Source organism: Pinus tabuliformis, chromosome 1_2 (genome assembly GCF_031772625.1).
Source record: "Pinus tabuliformis cultivar Carrire ecotype Pingquan chromosome 1_2, CPIR1, whole genome shotgun sequence".
NCBI classification, from domain to species: Eukaryota; Viridiplantae; Streptophyta; class Pinopsida; order Pinales; family Pinaceae; genus Pinus; species Pinus tabuliformis.
Genome location: NC_142298.1, coordinates 784,320,615 through 784,342,808, shown reverse-complemented (window position 1 = coordinate 784,342,808; position 22,194 = coordinate 784,320,615). Strand labels below are relative to the sequence as shown.

Below are 22,194 nucleotides of genomic sequence, written 5' to 3'. Positions count from 1 at the left end.
TGAAGAGGGGCTTCCTTGCTGAGAGGTTGATGTTGTGTCAGAACAACTGGTTGTAACTCCTCTTGGCTCTTTCTTGTTTATCAATAAAAGCTATTTAAGTTTTCCTCCATGCTCTTGTGTCATTGATGTTTGCTACATTTGTATGGTCAATTTACATCTGATCCTAGATTGTTTATGATTATAGATCCATGTCTTTGTATAGTGCTATGCTACTATGATCTTATAGGTACTTTGTGAAGCTGGGCGTGCAAGGGAGCATGTAGCTAAAGACTATCAAAGAAGAGAGGAATCAAATCAGGAGATTAGCGCAAGACAGAGGTTGGTCTTTCTGTTCCTCTCTATCTATAATTCATAATGGAAAAACGAAAGTAGCTTTTCTCTGTTTGTTTCTAAGGCAACTGTCACACCTTAGTGGGATAGAGCAGTTCTATATAGACACTTTTCCCTGTAACAACTAGTCTCAAGCTTTGCTTTAATCACTAGAGAAACATGATTTTCTGATAGGAAATTGCAATTTTCTTGTCGGCTTGATCTTCGTTTAGTTTTTTCCTTAGTCATTCCCATCTTCTATACATGTTGAGACACACTACATTTTTTGTAATCGTTTCTTGCTATTCCTGATTGGGTGATTCATTCTCGGCTCATCAATACTCTCCAATATCGCACGAATTTTCGATTGCTTTGTATAATATATAGATATATATATATATATATATATATATATATATATATATATATATATATATATATATATATATATATATATATATATATATTAACAACAAAATTCAGATATATTCTTCGATGATTATGGTATGCCCAACCATTGCACTACTATTGCATCTCTGCTCCAATCCCATAATTTAAATTTATCTGCAATAGCTCCCTTTCGTTTGTAATCTACTCATTTTGAAATATATATTTCCACTCCACATGGACACTTAAAATTATGCTCCGATTTGAGTTTGAATGGGACTTAGATTACGACAAAGCATTAAAAATGCACATGACAATGACTTCCCTAGCCATCTCTTTTCTCTACAAATGACTCATGCATCTGTAACAAGTGGGATCCTCGGCCTCTCTTTATGTCCATTGTAGATTTTGAGAATATCTTAAAATTTGAGAGTTATGAGAAAGTTTAATTGTTTCACCTTTTTTGGACATCAAAGTCTTAAAATATTCCCAAAATCTACAATAGGCATAAATTTTGCGGGCTCCTCTTCACCTTGTCATACTCAGGTTTGTACTCAAATCACCACATGACAGTCTCTTTCAAAACTACACTTCTCCATAGCATAGATTATCTACTAAAAATTCACCTATTACCGATAGTAGCCTCTTCTTGAAGGCAACACACGAGATCTTCATTACCTGTACTCAATCTTATCATAGATTTCTTCATGTTGAATTGAAAATGGAAACCACTCAATCTATTTCACCTAATGTTGGGGTTGCCCTATGATTGATTTCCACGTCGGGTTTCGTCGTAAGACAAGTGAATTATATTAACAGAACTTGGACAGTAAATCATTTTATTCATGTTGGTCTACACTAGTCATCCATATTCAAATGAGAGCTTCCATTTTAGCACAGACATACCTCTTCAAACATGAAATTGACACTTAGTTTGAACCATGATTAAATTTGAACGACAATAACAATTTAATTTATTGCACTCTTTCTCACAAGTACCTCTACCAAAACCAAGTAGATGTATACGTTGTATGTTTTTCAATGTTAATTTTTGGCATCTCAGTGACAAATTCAAATCATAGAACTAGATTCCTCTTTTGAGAGGACCAATTCTGACTATTGAAGCGCTCAATTTGGACAAGGGAAAGTGTATTTTTGAATAAAAGCTCATATGTGCACAAAATGACAGGTCGGCCCAAAAGAGAAATTGGACACCCATGGATAGTGTTATGAAACCAGCTCACAAAAAGATAGAAAAGATAGTTGAACGCCTTAGAAGTCATCCTCTTCGAGGGGGCAACCTCCTTTACATTACACAAATGAACAATTCTTCGATGATTCAAATGACAAAACCTCCTTTCTATATATAGGATTCTAAATAGTCACAATATAACCCAGCCGACCTAACAATAATAATATGAAGCCACAAAAATAACAATAGAGGGATTCTATGGGGCACAGTAATAACAATATGGGGACAATAGGGGCACAAAAATATTAATAAGGGATACAACTACAATAGGAATGGGGTAATCACTAGTATTATAGGGACCTAACAGATGGCTATAAGTACAAGTCAAGTGACCCTCATTTGGATATCATTATGATCATTTTTATTATTTCTTTGGTTTGTCTCACACAGGTCTGAGATGGTTCGTGGAAGTTCACTTGCAAAGGTTTGAGATTTTAGGGTCTGGAGCTTACATGTGTGCTAGGGTTTTGGTTTTAGACCGCAGGCTTGTCACAAATAATTTTTAGTTATAACCGTAGGCACACAGGCGCATGCGTGTGGTTGGAAGGTTTCAACAGCATGCACATCACTCTCTGTGTATGATTGGAACCTAGGGTTTTGTTTAATCAGTTGACCGCAGACAGTGACCGTTGATTGTAGGCTTTTGAAGTAAGGTTTTGATTATTAGCATTGTTGGGTTCATCTCATGGATGTTGTTTAGTTGAATTTTGTTGGATAAGTTTATGGTTGAAGATATGGATCATTGTACCTTCTCTTTGTTGATCATTCAATGAAAATCCAATAAGAAGAAGAATTTGAAAGGGTTTTCCCTGTAGTAGGTTTTGCCCTAGTCTCTATCCAATCATGGTGGATCTATGTGTGAATGTTTTTATTCTATTGTTCCTTTATGTTCCGTTGCATTGATGATGATATTGTTCTTTCTATATAATTGCATATATTTCTAAATAGTGTTGTAAAAATGAATAATGATATGGTGTTGCGGGGTAAATTTAATATGCAAATGAAGAAATACAATTATCTAAAGCAAAAATCAATATGGCCTTAAGAAAATTTAACATGGGATTAGATTTGGATGAAGAAATGTCATTGAGATCACCCCTGAGAAGACACCTTCAATGGAAGCAAGGGAAGATGGATGTGATCTAAAAGAATGTTAGGGTTTGAAGGAAATCTAAGGTATTTTGGTTATTAGGGTTTGATGGATATAATGAGATTAGGGTTTGGAAGAAACCCTAGGAAAAAATAATGGCTTGAGTTTTATAGCATGATTAGTGTGAATATGCTCTAGCACTTGTGACAAAATTGATGTAACCCTAGATGGGATAGTCTCAATTAGGCCTAGTTGATGAAGAAGTTGGTTGAAATATATTGAAGGCAAGTAGGTTCAGGAAGGAGTTGATCTCCTCTCGTTAAAGATAAGTACCTTTTAGATTTATGTTACCTCTTTGTGATCATATTCTTGTTTATGATTACTGATTTGATTATTGCTTCCTGCATGAACGTTTGAGTATGTGGTTACTTCTAACCTCTTGATGAGATGTGATAAGTGGATCCTTCTCGAGGATCATTTGTGGTGCAGGAAAATACAACTAGTGTAGGAAGAGAAGAGCTACAACTGTCAATGAAAAATAAGTGTCACAAGCTGCAAAGGTGCATGAATATTATAAGGTATGTAAGCTGCAATATTGGATGGCAAGGTAAGCCCTAAGGTATGACAAGAATATGAAAGTAAGTTTGATTTATGGTACATGTGATATATATTGGTGCTCTTGATATTCAGCTAGCATCTTTCATTTTAGACATGATGGATTTCTTGATCTCATAAATAAATCTAGCACATTTCTTTTGATATATTATATCTTGATATTGTTGTTAATGCTTGAGATAAGCATAATTAATGTGTGACAATAAGATTGATTCTCTTGTTGATATTGGTAAATATTAGTAAATATGACATGTGGTAGAATTGGAAGCCCTGACTTGATTATTATGATCCTTGAAGTATGAAGATACTCTTAAATGACACTAACAATTGATGAATGTTTGATAACATGATGGTGACTTGTTATGATATATGTTTAAGAACCTGACATAGTTTGTGATCTAACAGTTTTTTGTAGCGTGATAAAATTATGATAGAGAGGTTGATTGTGATGATTGAAGGGGCTTCTCATTCAAATGGAGAAACACTTCATGAGATATTAACACCCAGTACTTGACTGTTGAAGGAAGGATTTTGGACATGAATAACCATCTGATGTTGTTGAAGAAGTTTTGCCAAGTTTTGTTTTGAGCAGAGAAAGTTTCTCCTAGTCCAAGCCACAACCGCTGGGAGAAAGGCTTAAGAGAGTGGTTATATGTAATGCCCCACTTAATCTTATCATGTGAATTTTATTAGTGTTTAAATTACCTAAAAATATTGAATTATAATTATCAAGATATATTGGTAAATACCTTCATTTGTGAAACTGTAATTTTTATTTACTGATATAAAATTTATTATTCTTATTATTCAATTCCCAACTTGTTTTCTCAAATTTAATCTTGGATAGGATATGGTCTCCTTCCATTATTCCAATTCAAATATCCATATCCCCAAAATGTCCTCTCAAATTTACTTGGGAGAAGATATGGTCCTCCCCAATTAATTACCAAATTAAATATCCATATCTTATCCCAAAAATGTCCTCACAATTTACTTAGGAGAAGATATTGTCCTCCCCATTTAATTACCAAATTAAATATCCATATCTTATCCCCAAAATGTCCTCTCAAATTTACTTGGGAGAAGATATGGTAAGAAAAGTCAAATGCAAGGATGAGGGGGTAGTTATGACATTAATAATAGATGGTTGATGTGGATGGGAGGAAGAGGCATAAAAGGGGAAGGATGATGAGAGGAGGGGGGATCCTTGGTCTTGCTCTTGGTTTGGTTCTATTTGGGAGGATTTTTTTTTTGGAGGAGGGATGTGGAGAAAGAGGAAGGAGATCAAACTTGGATTTGGAGAGTGTTTGTTAAACTTGGACACACTACATCTAGTTGGACCTGGGCTCGGAGGGCTAGGGAACCTGTGGAAATTTCTTGGGCTAGGAATTACTTCCCAGTTGGCTGGGAGGAAAATCCAGTTGGGTATTCAGTCATTTATTTTACTTATATAAATTATTATAAGCTATACATGTTGCAGATAAATTGTTACAAGTTATACATGTTGTAGATTAAATTAATTTATGTTCATGCTTATGATGTTTTATAAACCTAAAATTTTCCTTGTTATGAAAATTAGTGAAATTTATTTGAATGAGTGTAGTAGTAGTTAGAGGACCTATAGTTGGGTCTTCACACGTGGTATCAGAGCCAGATTCAAAATATGGACCCAAAACCCACTAGACCCAAATCTCCACTAAAAGAGTTTATAACCCTCATAATTACTTGTAAGCATTTTATTATAAAAATTATGTGGAACTGATTCCATTTAAGACTAATTTAATGATTTTTTTTCCATTTTATCAGAAATCTAGAACTTTTTTTATCACTGCCATGTGTATCATTAAGTGCATCAATGTGATCGCTTGCCCTTCTCTGCTTAGCTTCTCACAGGCCCTGTATTCTCTTGTATTTACCAATCAGCCTCCTCCAGATTCAAAGTATAGACAGGGATGGAAAGAAAAAATTGGTTCATAATGATATCAGTGGCAAACATATGGGTAAGGCATCTGGGATCTTTAGCCAAAATCTTCCTGTTGTATTTACTGGGTAACTCATAAATGAACACTTTCAATCTCCCAACTAAGGTCATCCTCCAAAACATCGCCAACACTGCCAGCAATGCGCTCAGACTGCTGGTGCTCCTATTGTTTCTACCCAAAAGCAGAAACAATGGATAGAAATAGGAAAAGCACAAAAAAACCTATTTCGAGCAATTGACGCCTCCTCCTCATCCTCTATTCCTCTAATTTTTGCTGGTTTTATACTCTGGTGTATACTATGTGTGATCTCACTCCAAATGGGTTGCCATTGCCCTTTAAATCTCCCCGAATGATGAGAAGTGCTATTCAGTACATTTCCACTAATTGGCCATATTGGAATCGCACTGAAGGGGCAGATCATTTCTTTGTGGTGCCACATGATTTTGGTGCATGCTTCCACTACCAAGAAGAGAAAGCTATTGAGAGAGGTATTTTTCCATTGCTGTAGCGGGCCACACTGGTTCAGACATTTGGACAGTGATACCATGTCTGCTTGAAGGAAGGATCAATCACAGTTCCACCTTATGCTCATCCACAAAAGATGCAGGCACACTTGATACCTCCCATCACTCCTCGGTCAATAGTTGTTTACTTTCATGGTCTATTTTATGATGTGGGCAATGATCCAGAAGGGGGTTACTATGCAAGGGGTGCACGAGCATCGGTATGGGAGAATTTTAAAGACAACCCTCTTTTTGAAATTTCTACTAAGCACCCTGCTACTTATTACGAGGACATGCAACGAGCCATTTTTTGTCTGTGTCCATTGGGATGGGCTCCCTGGAGTGATATTCGGTTGTATTCCAATCATTATAGCCGATGATATTGTGCTACCTTTTGCCGATGCCATACCCTGGGAAGAAATTGGGGTGTTTGTAGCTGAAAAAGATGTACCTAACCTGGACACTATTCTTACATCTATTCCACCAGAGGTTATATTGAGGAAGCAACGATTGCTCGCTAATCCTGCCATGAAGCAGGCCATGCTGTTTCAGCAACCTGCTCAACCAGGAGATGCCTTCCATCAGATTTTGAATGGTCTAGCCCGCAAATTGCCTCATGATAGCAGTATTTACTTGAAACCTAATCAAAATATTTTGAACTGGACAACAGGCCCTCCTGGTGATCTAAAGCCCTGGTATCATATACACATTGTGTAATCAAATTGCCAATGTACCTTCACTTAACACCTCAAGATGAGTTTTAAGGCAATAACCATTATATTCTTTTGTAGCTTATCATTTATAAGTTATGTTCAGACAACATATAAGTTTCCTTTGTATACTAATTTTAAGAATTACTAACATTGTACTATAGCTGTGGTTAGATTTTTACAAGTCATATCCTAATTTTAGATCCTCGATGCTGTACAGTGAAGATCTCAGAGTAATAATGTTATCGGGAAATCTAGTGTCTATGCAGAGCTGCTAGTCCCACTAAGGCTGGTAGCTACCTTAGAAACAAACAAACTAAAACCACTTTCATTTTCCTTTATGAGAAGTATATAAGAGGGGAAAGAAGGAGACCAACCTCTGTCTTGCGCTTGGATCCTTGCTTGATTCCTCTCCCTTCTAATAGATCTTTGTCACTCGCTTCCTCATCTACCCAGCTTCAAAGAGCACCTGTAGAATCAAAGCAGCATAACACTATCCAAAAACATAGATCTACCATCATAAACAATATAGGACCAGATATATATTGACCACACAAATGCATATATCATCAATCTTACAAGAATGTGGAGGAAAACTTGAATAGCTTTATTAATAATCAAGAATAGAAAAGAGGATTACAACCAATTGTTCTGACCCAGCGTCATCCTCTCAGCAAGAAAGCCCTTCTTCACCTCATGAAAAGCTTAGATCACCCAACACTATCATGTTACACCAAGAAACCAGCAGCACTTCCTTACAAGATACAAAATTCCAGCCTCAGGATCTCTGGGATGAGGGATCCATATATAGATGTTTGCAAGGGGGGTGAGTCAGCTTTTGAGATTTGATTAGTGTCCTCTCTTTGATAGTTCTTGATTCCACTTGGAGATTGATGATCTCTTACTCATCCCTGGGCGAATGCAGAGAGGCAGGTGTCACAGGAGAAGTTTCTGGAAGATTCCATGATCCTCCACCTCACAGATTGACCCTGCCATTTGTCCACTCTCGCCCATCGCACCCCATAGAAGGGATTTTCAGTATGCATCACACCTCCCATGTGCATTTAGGTGGGATGCAGTACACTTTGACCATGGAGCAGGTGAGATGGTCCAGTTTTGACTAGTTCTGAGTAGTTTTTCATGGAGAACTTCTGGGAGATGATGTAATCAGCTGACCTTGTTCTTTTAGGGGTTGGAACAAAAATTTTAGGGACTTAAGAGCCCTTGGTTTATGGACATTTATCATTGGGGTTGCAGTGCCCAAAAATGTCTATAACAGTTGCCCCCTAAAGCATGAGGTCGTTAATCTTTTGATGTCGTGTGAAATGCTTTATCATGAGGATCCGAAGTTTTTTCAAGCTGGAAGGTGACCTGTAATAAGATACAATAAAATACATTATCTTCATAATATTTTCATGATCTAGCTGAAGCGGGCATTCCCATGCTCAGCTTTATAAATTCATTTTCATGTACATAAGACAAACAATCGTCTAAGTGCAGACTGATGATTCTGGTAGAGCCATCATACCTTGGATTGGATGATTATCTGTGCAGTAATGATGTACATTTGATGTATTTATTTTCTTGAATATATATCGCAGCCCGGATGGATGAAACTAGATCCGGGGTCTTCAATCTCATTCAATCTTCACTCAAAGTACAAGTCGATCCATGTGAGAGATGTTCTGGAGTTGAACATGGAAAGACATCACCTAATTACCAACCAATGATGTAAGCTGTTAACAGGTGCGAGAGGAATCGCCGATAATGATGATGACCCTCAAGGTACTACATGTACAATTCACGTGGTGTGAATAAGGGACTTGGCGTCGAACACCACACAAAATCTTTCAGTCGAAGGCCATTGATGTAAACCTGTTGCTGGAAGTGAGAAACTTGCCATTGAGGCATGCAAGCTTCAAAGTACTGAAAGGGTTGTTCCTAGATCGACTTCCTAGATAATGAGCTGATGTCGACAAGAGGCAATCCGTCATAGGAGGGCCTTAGTGAATCCCACATCAATGACACGGAATGGAGCAAATGATTTTAATGGAGGTGAAAACGATCTGACGACATAAGGTTCAGGGTGGCGGTCATGAAAGGATGGAGCGTAAGTGTATTGCAGTGGATGAGACACAGGTGAATTCTCTGAGCGACTTCTCTTGAACATATCGGCGACACTGACATGATGGATTGGTAGCGTTAACCCAAAATATGGATGGTGTGATGGACCCATGGTGATACGACCAGTGAACGGAACAACCCAACCCGACTCGAATGCGGAGTGAAAGTTTCATGTTCAAGAGCGACTTGCTACCAATAAAGTTTCTTCAAGTTTTCTTCCCAATTTTTCCCCAGTCATTGCTAACCAGTACCTCTTTATTTTTGTCAAGCTTGAGGAGGATAACATATGCTTGTTCTATAATTTTCCCTTCGGGAAAACCCATCACTATGTTTTAATGAGCCTAGTGATAGTGAAACTCGGTCCTTTTCAATTTTAGAGAGTCTGAAAAGGGACGTAAAGAAAACTCCAATAATCCTTTTTCATCATATAATCCCTTGAGTCCGAAAAAGTATAAAACAATACAAAAGGGATGAATTTTTGATACTTTTAATGAGCCGAACAAAACAAGCGCTCAATCTTTTTGTGTAATAATCCCTCAAGTCCAAAAAGATTAAAATCTAAAGGATGGATAGCATTTATGGTCACTTTAACGAGCTGGAGAGGCCAATTACTCGGCAATCTTTTCATATTTTACGAGTCAGTTGAAAAGAGCTTAAAGGAGACTCGTTTTTTGAGGAACGAGTGATAAATTTGGGTAGCAGCTGATTCCAGGTAAGGTTTGGAATTTTCCAATCACAGCAGTGTCACAAGGATGGCTAACAGGATCACTCTTCGCAGCGGTTCCTCAAAAAGGGTAAACAATCAAATGGAGGTGAATGATCAGCCAATACAGAGTGGAGGTGATGATGAGAACACGACCAAGGCTTAAAAGGCTGATGATAATGAATTCACGATGGTTATTTACCGGAAATTGGTTCATTTTTGAATGAGCTTAAACTCTGGGGGAACATTTGCTCATTGCTTATGTTTATTTTTTAACGAGCTTGAATTCCGCATTAAAACTGCTCGATCCAGTCATATAATAAGGATGTCTCATTTAAAATGGAAATTTTTCAAAGCTTTGCCCCGCATCCTTTCTTTATGCAAGTTAGGAAACGACCAATCCTATGAGTTTAAAGGGTTAGAGGACCTACAAATTTAAAAAATAAATGGTCGCTCTTCGCTTGCACGCCAAAATGTTTGCATGCCCCGAGGTATAGCGAAAAATTTCCGGGTTACCAAAGACTATTCTATCCATACTTCAGACAAAACACTTCCTCGGCGATGTCTACCGAAATAAACAAAGGTGAGTGGTGCAACTGGCTCCACTCACATAACTTTGACGAAGGAATCTTATTCCAGTCTAATCTCATAAACTAGTCATATATCCTTCGCGGAAACCTACCCTATACCCAAGGTTTTCCTGTCAAAACAGGCCAGGGTGCATGCCCCCTGGGTTTCAATCATGTCCTCTGAATCACTCGCGCTCATCTGGAGGACGGACTGGGGATTGATGAGACATTCCTTGCGTGAAAAGACCATTCAGGGATGGTATTTGACTATTTGCTATGTGTGAACCGGGGAATGAAAGCTGGTCTATGAGCTTAACCACTCTTCCTTCATGCGGAAAACACATTACTCTAAAGAGTGAGGAGACAATGGCTCCCATGTAATAAATATAGTCATGTCCAAGGCGTAGATTATAATCTAGGGGTCCTTGGACTACCATTACGTTCATGTGAACGGTTTTCCTTCTCAATGTTATCAGCACATTGGGAAGGATCCCTAATGATCGACTGGTTCCTTTGTCAAAGCCTGTTAGATTTCTCATTTCAGGCAAAAGCGATGGCGAACCAAGCGCTTTCCAAGCAGTTGAGGAAAGGATACTCGCAGAAGCCCCTTCATCTATGATGGTACCGGCCATGACCATTCTATATATTTGAGCAATGATTCGAAATGGTACACTAGCCGGTAAGCGGGGTCTGCCTAGTAGATTCCAATCGAAGAAAACAACTAGGTTGCTTGGAGGTGGGACCGAATAGACGGCCGGATATGACTCTAACGAACTTCCTTCCTGCGGTAAAGGAACGGGTAGACTGCTCCCATGTTCATCGGAGTCTGTGCTTACGAAGAGAATTTGGACGGTGTCGTTCTTGTTCTCTCCGGTGGTTGTATCATCTGAAGATGGATCCTCTGAAGGTAAGACCGGGTCAACTGCCGCCTCGACCTTTTGGCTTTCATTTGGTGTGGATTCAGATGGTTTATCTTCAATGATAGATGCTTCGGCCGACCACAATGGCATGTCAATCGGATTTTCAATTAGTGATGGACTCGGCAAGAGTTTCTTATATCCAGGAGGAAGTCGTAACGGTGAAACTGGACGGTCGTCCAAAACTCTTTTAGCCTCGTCTAAGAAGGGACAACGGTGGATGGCGTGATTGCCTTCACACAGTTTACAAGGAAATTTACATTTTCCTTTTTGTCCAGGGGCTTCACTTTCACTAGTTGACGATGTATTTTCAACATGATCATCAGAGGTTGATGACACCGGATTGTGCAAACGAGGAGACCAATCCCTTAAGATCCGAGGGATGCAAGGACAATCTCGATGATAGTGGTATCCTTTGCAAATGACACATGGCGATTTAGGCCTGGACGGTGAAGTGTGTGGATATTCGCTAGACGATGCCTGGTTACCCTTTTTCGCCTTTGGCTCCTTCTTCTTCTTCTCTTTCTTCATCTTCTCTTTCTTCTTCTTCTCCTTATTCTTCTTGGTTACTTGATTTTTGGCTTTACCAGCTTCATCAAGTGAAGAGGAAGGAGGAGAGGGAGAATTGGACGAAGTAGAAGGTTGGGGGAAACTCTAGTATCGTTTAGTTGTTGATTTGATTGTTCAGGAATCATGGTGTTCTGAAGGACAGAGGTTGAGAAGAGCCATACGGGCAAGCCGATTGTCAATCCTGGAAGCGACAATGTGGCCATATGGGGTGCACCAACATCTCCCCAAGAGGAGAAAGGACTAGGATTTCCTCCAAGGGGGAATCCTTGGTTGGTGGACTCCATTTTTCTCAACCTAAGACCAACGTAGGAAAGGTGATGTTTATTCCGATTAAAATAAATTTTAGATGCTTTGACACAACTTGTTTTTTCAATTTTTAAGAGTCGAGAAAAAACAAAAGATGACTCTAGTCGCCTTCGATTTTTAATGAGCTTGAAGTGACAAGTGCTCAGATGGACCTTTTCCTTTAAGGAGTCTGAAAAGGAACGAAAGAGACTACTCTGGAAATCTAGACAGAGGGATTACCAAACCAATCGCAAAACTGCAGAATACTTTTTATGGTACGGCAGTCAATCTTCCCGAATGCTATGTTCAGTGCATTGCGATCGATAGAGCGACAGACGTTGCTTCCTATGGATAAAGGATAAAGCCTATTGTGGTCTCCCAATATATACTCGACGGTACGTGGGAGCACAAGTCAAGACTGGCACTTATCGTCTCAAAGTGGAGGAATCACCCAACCAGCAATGAAAAAAACAGTTACCAGGCTTTACGACGCCGGAATACGTCTCTAGCCTAGACTTCTAAATGTTGTGCGTTAGGTTCCAAAGCGTTTTTAGATTCATTAAATTTATTTTACAGTGGATATTGCTTAAGAAATGTGCCTTTTAGGTTCACCGCGTGATGTAGATATACAATTCCTAAAATGCAATCTAAGATGATAAACAATCACTTAATCTTCTTTTTGCAATGAAAACCCTAGCTACTAAGGAAAGAGAGATGATATTCTTTCAACATAGAGCAGAGAGCACAAACTATATGCACTGTCCTAAATCAAACCAACAAACAGGCTAAATGCAAATGCACATGCATGTATTTGTTTTCAGCCTTCTTAATGTGTGAATGATAAAAAGAAAGCTAAGCGCAAATCTGAATTATTTTTCAAAACGACATTACTAACAAGTTTCTTTTCAAGACAAAATGAAGACAATGATGACACTTTATGATTTGGTATTGAAAACTTACTTTCGACACTTGAAAAACTATTAATTCCAATCAAATACAAGAGTAACAGTGTAATCAACTATCAAGAACAATCAGATTCTCTTCTATGACTGAAAGCGACACTTGTGACACTTCCAAATCAAGAAACGATAGTTCAATTACGCTACTTCTTTGTAAAAGAGAACTGAAAATGGATCACAATACATAAAAACATTTACAGTTCTTTGCACAATAGAGGCAGAATAATGGCAAGGAAGGGGGTTTCCAACAAAGGTATACTGACTACAGACAGCAAAACTCCTGAATAGAGCTGAAAAGAGTGAAAAAACCAAAGTCTGCAGGCAAAATTATCCCTTTCTGATCAGTTCACCTGTTACACAGGGATTCCAATATGCATCCCACCTACAGCACACGGGAAGTGCGATGCATACTGAGATCCTTGAAGAGAGGGTGCGATGGTACAGTGCGAGACTTTTGATCCAGTTCTTGATCATAGTTTGCAGCACAGTTTAGGGATTTAGGCCGAGCAAGTGGTCATCAGTAAATAAATCACAGGGGTAGATCTAAGGATGTTACTAGAGCCACCACAAGGGCAATTAGAGAGCTTGTAAATCGATTGTTCAGTTCATAAACAAAACCCGGAGATAGACTGAAGCATCATTGATCTACTTTGCACTTGCATAGAAAATGCAGTTCGAAGGCTAGCTGGCTTGACTTCAGGCTCTGTCTGTAAGTTTATAAAACAAACAAATATAGATAAACAAGCAATCTATTCGCTCCCCAATGGAGTCGCCATTTTGTTATCGGGAAATCTAGTGTCTATGCAGAGCTGCTAGTCCCACTAAGGCTGGTAGCTACCTTAGAAACAAACAAACTAAAACCACTTTTGTTTTCCTTTATGAGAAGTAGATAAGAGGGGAAAGAAGGAGACAAACCTCTGTCTTGCGCTTGTCTCCTTGCTTGATTCCTCTCCCTTCTGGTAGATCTTTTCCACTCGCTTCCTCGTCTACCCAGCTTCAAATAGCACCTGTAGAATCAAAGCAGCATAACACTATCCAAGAACATAGATCTACCATCATAAACAATATAGGACCAAATATATATTGACCACAAAAATGCATATATCATCAATCATACAAGAATGTGGAGGAAAACTTGAATAGCTTTATTAATAATCAAGAATAGCAAAGAGGATTACAACCAATTGTTCTGACCCAGCGTCATCCTCTCAGCAAGAAAGCCCTTCTTCACCTCATGAAAAGCTTAGATCACCCAACACTATCATGTTACACCAAGAAACCAGCAACACTTCCTTACAAGATACAAAATTCTAGACTCAGGATCTCTGGGATTTCCTCCACTGTCAATCACATCCACCGTGAGATCCAACGGTGATCGCTCGTCCCGCGCCCGTAACTTAACCACATGATAATGCGCGGGGAAAGCGGTTTCCCTCCCGTCACATCTTCCACGTGTCACGCAATGACTATGATCGCTGACCATTGTAACTTTACCGCCATCCTCCGAAAGCGGTGCGGGGAATACTCCTCACCACCAAAACTGCTCTCCCCGCTCGCTAACCCTCGTGCACATCCTCCGCCCGATCACTGTTGGATCTTGCCACCCGAGATCCAATGACCTGTGATTGTCCCGCTCCTGTATCTCCCGGTAGCTCCTGCAAATCAATCTCCGCCGTCCATCCATATGATCCAACGACCCATAATCACTCTGCCCCGCTTCCGCCCGATATCCCTCGCCAACTATTTCCTGTCGTTGATCTGCGCGATCCAACGGTTTATCTTCCCCCTCAGTTCGCCCACACGGTCCTCATCCATAGCCATTCCAGACTCCCGAAGGACGAAGGTGGCCTGCATCTAGGTACCCGGTGCAGTTACTCCCCAACGAATGCATTTAACAAGAAGAATGGCCAAGAAGAAAAAAGGACAGCCTTGAGCAGATTACAAAATTTATCAGTTATGGAACTTCTTCTATACAACACTCCACCTGTTCAAGAAGGACAACTGAGCAGCATAAAAGGCCAATTTTGTTCATTAAAGCAGGCAGATTGCAGCAGAGACCCATTTTAGATAGTTAATGTGGTTGGTGGTCCATTATGACCCCTCCACGCATAGGATAGCAGAGCATTTTTGTAATCAAACTCTATATATACCCAGAACACAGATGTAAGCAGGGTTGATGGTTGTTATTTTGATGTAAGGTTCAACTTCTGGAGACTGTAACTACTGTGATACTTGCAGCGTCTGGTCTTCATTTTCAGCTAATACAAGCTTCTTTTGTTGTTAATTGCTCACTTTCCATTTCTACTCTGTTCTAGGCTGTGCCTGTTATGTATTTTTCATGTGCTCTTGATGTTTAGCATTAGAGGGGTTGTCATCCCACCTCTGTGTTAGAATCTAGTATGTATCATTGAATGTGCTATGCAGGTTTCTGTTTACTTAGTGCCAGAGAGCTGTCATCCTGTCTGTGCATTAGGAAATAGATTTGCAGACCTCTTTACTGGTTGCAGCCAGCCATCACATGGTCTTGTGCATCTGCTGGTGTGGTCAGTATTCTCCATGTTCACTTAATCCTCAAACTGTGAGTAATTGGTGGTCTAAAGCCTTGTAGTCCGGGGTGTTGTGGGGAAAAATGCCTATGCAAGACGATCCTATCCACCTAAGGTGTGACAGTGCCTTAGCAACAAACAGATACAGCTACTCTGGTTCTTTCCTTTATGAAATGTGAAAGAGGGGAGATCAATGGACTTACCGGTGTCTTCCGTTTGTCCCTCGATCTAGATCCTCTTCTCTTTGGGTGTTCACAGCTACTTGCCTCCTCGTTCATCCAAGAGAACAGCTACTTGATTTCCGCGAGATCACAAGAGAACAGCTACCTGTGACAAGAGAATAGCTACTTGCGACAAGAGAAGAACACAACACAAAGGCAAATATTCATATTCATAAATGATTCAGGATTAGAAGTAAATCAAATACACTAATGCAATCATACAAATACACCAGTATATAGGAGAAAACCAAGATAGCTTTATTGATTGATAACAAGGTTCAGGAAGAGATACAACCCAGAGGGCTCCAATCCAGCATCTCCTTCCCAGCAGAATGGAATTCCTTCTTTAGCTCCCTTCAAAGCATTAAGCACCCAATGATCCAGTCTCAAACCAACAGCAATTCTTTGCAATAACAAAATTCCAGCCTCTAGATCTCATGGAGGAGAGATCTATATATAGTTATTTTGGAGAGAGGATGAGTCAGCTTGAGATCTGACTAGTGTCCTCTCCCTCTCTCAGTTCTTGAGTCCACTTGGAGGTTCTTGCTTCCACTTGGAGATTTGGAACCTCTTACTCATCACCAGTCGAATTCCCTGAGGCAAGTGTCACTTTGGAAGCTTCCTGGGCATTGACACCTTGAGAAATGAATCTGCCACTTGTCCAAACTCGCTCAGCGCAGGTATACTTTGTTGGAGTTGACATTCAACGCAGGTAGACAGTGGAGCAGTTGACATTCAGCGCAGATGCTCAGTGGAGCAGTTGACATGATCCTGAATTGACTTGTTTTTGAGCTGTTTCGGGTGGAGAACTTCTGTGAATTGCTGTGGTTAGTTAGCCTTGTTCCTCTAGGGGTAGAAACAACATGTTTAGGGACTTTGGATCCCTTAGATTATGGACATTTCATGCTAAATGCTGTAAGGCACAAAAATGTCTATAACAGTGGCCCCCTAAAGTATGAGGCCGTTTATTGGGTGAAATGCTTTATCCAGGAGGGTCCGAAGTTCATCCATTTGCTGGGAGGAGACCTGTAATAAGATACAATACAATACATTATGATTCATACTGCTTTCATGATCTAGCTGAGGCGGGCATTCCCATGCTCAGCTTTATAAATTCATTTTTGTACATAGCACAGACAACCGTCTGATGGTAGACTGATAATTTTGGTGAAATTATCATCCTTTGAGTAGGATGATCGTCTGCTGCAATGATGTACATGTCAAATGTCTTTATTTTTCCTGAATATCTATCGCAGCCCGGATGGATGAAACTAGATCCTGGGTCTTCAAACTCGTTCTATCTTCACTTTAAGTACAAGTCGATCCATGTGAGAATTGCGCTGAAGTCGAACATGGAAAGACATCGCTTGATTACTGGTCAATGATGTAAACCGTCAACAAGCGCGAGAGGAATCATCGATAATGATAATGACCCTCAAGGTACTGCAGTACAATTCACGTGGTGTGAATAAAGGACTTGGCGTCGAACACCACGCAAAATCTTCTGGTCGAAGGTCATTGATGTATACCTGTCGCCGGAAGTGAGAAACTTGCCATTAAGGCATGCAAGCTTCAAAGTACTGAAGGGGTTGTTCCTAGATCAACTTCTTGGATAATGAGTTGATGTCGACAAGAAGCGATCCGTCAAAGGAGGGCCTTAATGAATCCCACATCAGTGACACGGAATGGAGCTAATGATTTTAATGGAGGTGAAAACGATCTGTGACATATGATTCAAGGTGGCGGTCATGAATGGATGAAGGATAATGTATGGCAGTGGATGGGACCCGGTTGACTCTTTCTGAACGACTTCTCTTGAACATATGGCGACACTGATGCGATGGATCGGTAGCATTACCCCAATTATGGATGGTATGGCGAGACCATGGTGATGTTATCGGTGAATGAAACAACCCAACCCGATTGTGGTACGGAGGAAAAGTGTCATGTTCAAGAGCGACCTGCTACCATCAAAGTTCTCTTTAGTTTTCTCCCAATTTTTCCCCAGTCATTGCTGACCAGTACCTCTTTATTTTTGTCAAGCTTGAGGAGGATAACATATGCTTGTTCTATAACCTGCCCTTCGGGCAAGCCCATCGCTATGTTTTAACGAGCCTAGCGATAGTGAAACTCATTCTCGTCTAAAGACAAGTTTGTCGCTATTTAGTGATTTTAACGAGTCTAACGACAAAGACAATTCGGTTCCTTTTCATTTTTAGAGAGTCTGAAAAGGTACGTAAAGTTAATTCCAAAATTCCTTTTTCGTCATCTAATCCCTTAAGTCCGAAAAAGTATAAAACAATACAGAAGGGATGAGTTTTCGATCTTTTTAATGAGCCGAACAAAACAAGCGCTCGATCTTTTTGTGCAATAATCCCTCAGGTCCAAAAAGATTAAAATCTAGAGGAGGGATAGCTCTTCCGATCGCTTTAAAGAGCTGGAAGGCCAAAACTCGGCAATCTTTTCATATTTTACGAGTCAGTTGAAAAGAGCTTAAAGAAGATTCGTCTTTTGAGGAACGAGTGATAAACAGGGTTAGCAGCTAATTCCAGGTACAGGTTGGAATTTTCCAATCACGGCAGTGTCACAAGGATGGCTAGGTGAAATCACTCTTCGCAGCTGTTCCTCAAAATGGGTAAACAATCATATGGAGGTAAACGATCGGCCAAATGAAAAGTGGAGGTGACGGTGCAAACACGACCAAGGCTTTTATGGCAAATAAGGTTACATACACAATGGTTATTTACCGGGATGGGTTCATTTTTTAAAGAGCTTGAATGCGCCAAAACACTGCTCAAACTTATGTTTATTTTTTAACAAGCATGAACTATGCGCTAAAACTGCTCGGATCTTGCGTTTATTTTTTAACGAGCATGAACTTTATGCTAAAACTGCTCGTTTATATAGTCAAATTTTGATTTTTTACCATAACTAGCTTTTCTCTTTTCAAGGATAGTACTGTATTCTCAATTGCTGCATCAAACTTAGTTAGAAATACATAACATGAGATAAAAACCCTAATATTTTGCTTTGAACTACGTAAAAAGCAAATAAAAAGTGTTTTTTACCTCTCATTTTACCATTTGATTTGAACTTGGTTTGTTGGAGCTTTGGAGGTGCCTCTTCCCCCCTTGATTTTCACCAGCTGATTTCGGGAGATTCTATGGACGATTCTCGGCGCCGTCTGGACCGGGTAGGAGCTAAACCCTAGCTCTTTCTTTTCATGGTTTCATTTTTCCATTCTGTGCCTGTTTCCCAGTCTTTCTGAGCACCTGGGGTTTTGCCAGGGCGCCCTGCCATCAACGCAGGTGGTCCACTCGAAACCTGCATTGAATGTCAAGCTGCCTTAAGGCAGTCTGACATTCAACGCAGGTGGAACACTAGTTACCTGCGTTGAGCACAAAAACAGGTCTTTTTGCACAGTTTTTTGATGAAATTTCGCCAGTTTCTCATCAAATTCAGGAACTTACTCTTTCTCTTGTTTGTTTGCAGGGATCTTTGAGCAAAATGTCCCTTACATGGCGAGAACAAGAACATGAAGAAGAGGACATGATTTCCCTCCATGATCCTGTCATGGTGAACTCACTGCGGAACTGTGGCCTGCTGAAGTTTTTCCGTATCTCGAGCATGAGAGCACAGATCTCCTTACTGCAGTATATGCTTGATGCTTGGGATCCCATCAACCAAGTATTCCAGATTAGGGGAAAATCCATCCCCTTGACCATCGTAGACATTTACTTCTTGACTGGGTTGTCAAGGTGGGGTGCCCCCATTTCTTTGTCAGGTTCAGCCCGGGGGAATGACTCCGTGAGAGATTATGTTCGTCAGTATTGCAGGGAAGGTTCCCAGCCGAGCAGAGAAGGCAAGGTTGTTATCCGTGAGATTACTGACAGGTCTCTCAGGTCCATTCTGTATACTATTGGTAGGATGGCCGGTAGTGCATCTCTTCATGTTGCCAACAGATCTTATGTACAGCACGCCTTGGAGTGTCTCCAACCGAAAGTATTCAACTGGTGTGATGCAGTACTTGTTTAGATGAAAAGTCAATTGACCAAGGTAAAGGACGGGAAGCTGAAGAACTTTGGATTTGGTTCTATTTTGACCACCTTCGCCTTGGAGAAAATACCACTGATGCAGCCTCAGTATACTGCACTCGACTTGCCTTCTCCCACCGAGCCACGCATGCAGAGATGGGTTGACCACATGTCTAGGCATGCTGGTCAATCTCAGATTACTTTCACTGATACCTTCTTCAGGTGGTTCGAGCGTCAGGAGATGGTCTATTCTGAGTATCCATATGTTGGCATGGATTTCCGAGGTGATCCGGATTTGGTGCTACCGGATGGCGAATAGTGGGGCGCTATTGGTAAAAATCTTCGACCATATCACTGTTTACTGTTTTATTCATAATGTTTCTGTGTTTTACTCTATCAAGACTTTTAATCAAACTCTTGTGTGCATGCAGATGTTGGTCATGTTTGTCCAGCAGTTCGTCCGAGACCGCCAATTGCTGCCCCAGCAGGGGAGCCTGCTGGGAGAGTTATTCTTTGCGACCTTGACGTGGCCGAGACTCTTACAGCTGTGCAGGAGTAGGTTGAGAGCCTTACTCTCGGTATTCCGGATGTACGGATCGACGAGTTACCTTTACAGTTGCAGCGACATACTACTGGTGTGCCTAGACGATGGACTCGTCTCTTGCGCATGATTGCACAGGCCGTGACGTGCTATCATGAACATCACTAGGCTAGGGTACCCCCTAGCATTTTTGAGTTTTTGGGTCATGCGACCAATTTTTGTCTTGGTTACAGAACATTATGTGTAAACGATAAACAACTTTTATATATATATTTTGATTTTCGGGGTTTATTCTGGTTGAGTTATGATCCACTTGTACAACATTGATGATGCATTTCTTTTTATAAATGTCGCAAATGTCTATCTAACACATAGTTTGCTAATGAGTCGGTTAATGTGTTTAAGTTCCTGGAAATATGTTGGTATTGAATTAAATCAAACTGTCTTTCCAAAATCTTAACCCTTAGAAACATACGATAAATAGCCGGATTGCGGACAGAGTATATACCAGTGAGTTGTAGTATCACGAGTTGTGAGTCTAGCCTAACGATCATGGGTGATGGCATCAGAGAGGAGTTCTATCAACGCGCTATACTCAGCGATATTATTCGTTGATTGCCCAATACACACACCTCTGAAACTCACTAACTCACCGCTTGGATCAAAAATGGCCCAGGCCGCGGAGGACAGGTTCCGCGAACTACGACTCGCTCCGTCAGCATATCCCACACATGTTTCAAAAAGGTTTGACATCTGCAATAAATTTAAAAAGGTGGATTACTTGACCAAAACAAACACTTTAGCAAAAACAAAATACAACAAAAGCACACAGATTACTATTTACGCATAGTAACGCTTGAGGTACAACTCGTTACGGGGTTGCACCAGTGGAATTCCGTCATAATCCATTAACTCGTAGGCTCCTTTTGCTAACACTCGTTTAACAATATAGGGGCCCATCCATAAAGAATTAAATTTTCCTGCTCCCAATTTGTCGGATTCTTGGTCGTAAAGCAAGACCAAATCACCTTCTGAGAAGACACGGGGTTTGACATTCTTATCGAACTGTGCCTTGACTCGTTTCTTATGGGCTCCGTTAGCCAAAGAGGTATCATGACGGGTTTCATCCAATTGGATTAATTCCAAGAAACATGCCTCTTCTTCTGAAGTTCCGGGGAGGAGATCAATTGCGAGTTTAAGAGACGAAATTTCGCACTGGACTGGTAAGACTGCCTCCAGGCCATACACCAGTTGGAAAGGTGTGAACCCAGTCGCATTCTTTACCGATGTCCGGTAAGCCCACAAGGCTGAGTACAGGATTAGGTGCCACCTTCTTTTGTGAACCCCGATCATCCTTTGCAACATACGCTTCAGGACCTTGTTGATTGCTTCAACTTGTCCGTTGGCTTGCGGATAATACGGGGTAGAGCTATCGTGAGATAGCCCTAGCTTGGCAGCTAATTCAACCATCATGTGATTGCGAAAATGCGATCCATGATCTGTAACTATAGCCTGCGGTACGCCGAACCTGGCGACTACATGATTGAAAAAGAAAAGGGCAGCTGTTTCACCAATGTTATCCAATGTAGGCATTGCCTCGGCCCATTTGGTAAAATAGTCAACGGCGACTATAATATACCCATGCCCCCCGGTTGAGGTGGGGTTACATTGCATGAAATCGATGCCCCATTTGGCGAAAGGCCCAATAGCAACTATTGGCTGTAAAGGTGCGGGTGGTCTTCTGGTTTTGCTCTCAAAAATTTGACAAGCATGGCAACTTCTGACTGCGATTATGCAATCTTTGAACATGGTTGGCCAGAAGTATCCTGCTCGTAAGATTTTTTTTGCTGTTGCATATCCAGATTGATGCCCCCCAC

At 40.5% G+C, this 22,194-nt stretch overlaps 1 pseudogene; it reads left to right on the top strand.

Annotated features, from left to right (window-relative positions):
• The first annotated feature begins 5,915 nt into the window (after positions 1-5,915).
• On the top strand, positions 5,916-6,855 carry LOC149208207 (putative beta-1,4-xylosyltransferase IRX10L pseudogene; annotated as a pseudogene).
• Positions 6,856-22,194: the final 15,339 nt, after the last annotated feature.